General features: G+C 32.5%; 1 pseudogene; it reads left to right on the forward strand.

Moving 5' to 3' along the window:
* The first annotated feature begins 563 nt into the window (after positions 1-563).
* Positions 564-945, forward strand: LOC109390264 (DNA-directed RNA polymerases I, II, and III subunit RPABC4 pseudogene; annotated as a pseudogene).
* The last annotated feature ends 441 nt before the right edge of the window (positions 946-1,386 follow it).

Here is a 1,386-nt window from a genome sequence, read left to right on the forward strand (position 1 = left end):
TGAATAAAAACAGGTTTATTTTTTCCTTTCCAATCTTTTATTCCTTTTATTCCAGTCTTTTATTCCTTTTTCTTCCCTTACTGCACTGGCTATACCCTCTAATACATTGATGAATAGGAGTGATGAGAGTGGACAACCTTACCTTATTCCTGATCTTAGGGGAAAAGCACTCAATCTTTCACCATGATGTTAGATATAGATTTTTTCATAGATGCCCTTTATCAGGTTAAGGAAGTTTCCTTCTATTCCTGTTTGCTTTTAGTTTTTTTATTTGTTTGTTTGTTTGTTTGTTTGTTTTTAAAAATCATACGGATGTGGAATTTGTCAAATGATTTTTTTCTGCTTGTATTGAGGTGATTATTATTCTTTTAGCCTGTTAAGAGAGTGAATTACATTGATTTTCAAATATTGAATCAACCGTGCATTCCTAGGAAAAACCCCTCGTGGGTTTTATTGCTGGATTTGATATGCTATTATTCTGTTAAAGATATTTATGTGTTGGATGAGCCACAATCTTTTTGGAAGTGCTGTGAGAAATTTCTCCGGGCTAAGTGGGGCTAACAATGGACACCCAGAAGGATGTTTAACCCCCAAAGCAGTAGCCAATGATATATATATGTGGAGAATATCACACAGAATACGAAATAAAATACAAACATCCAATCATATGCAGAGAACGTAGATACAAAATAATGTACAAGAAAAGCGCTAAAAGATTGGTGGTTTTTTATGCTCGGTGAAACATGGAATTTATAGGAATATCTTTGTATTTGCATTTGTGTTAATGTTGTATAGCTTTTGATTAGTGTACTTACCTTTATGAATACAACTATATACACATGATTTCATTTTTAAAACCATATTGTATTTCAGTATCTATTAATAGATTACATACAGATATTATTTTTTGTTCAATTACCAGACACTGAATCTGCCAGAGCCTTGATCTTGGACTTCTCAGCCTCCCAAACTGTGAGAAATAAATGTTTGTTGTTTATAAGTCACCCGGTCTACGGTGTTTTGTTTTATCAGCCTAAACAGACTAAGATACATATTTTTCTGGTTTTGGTACTAGGATAGTGCTGATCTCATAAAATGAGTTGGGAAGTGCTCCCTCTTCATCTATGTTCTGAAAAATGTTTATATATAATTGGTATTATAACTAGTTTCCTTAAGTGTTTGGTAGAATTTACCAGTGAAGTCCTCTGGGCCTGGAGTCTTCTTCATGGCAAAGTTTTAGCTACAAATTAAAATTTTTAAATAGATATAGGACTATCCAGGTAATCTTTTTCTTATTTGGTAAGCTTTGGTAGTTTGTGTCTTTTAAAGATATGTCCATTTTATTTTTATTAGATTTGTTGAAAATAAGTTGGTCATAATATTGCG

This window comes from Hipposideros armiger, unplaced genomic scaffold, assembly GCF_001890085.2.
Source record: "Hipposideros armiger isolate ML-2016 unplaced genomic scaffold, ASM189008v1 scaffold_261, whole genome shotgun sequence".
Lineage (NCBI taxonomy): Eukaryota > Metazoa > Chordata > Mammalia > Chiroptera > Hipposideridae > Hipposideros > Hipposideros armiger.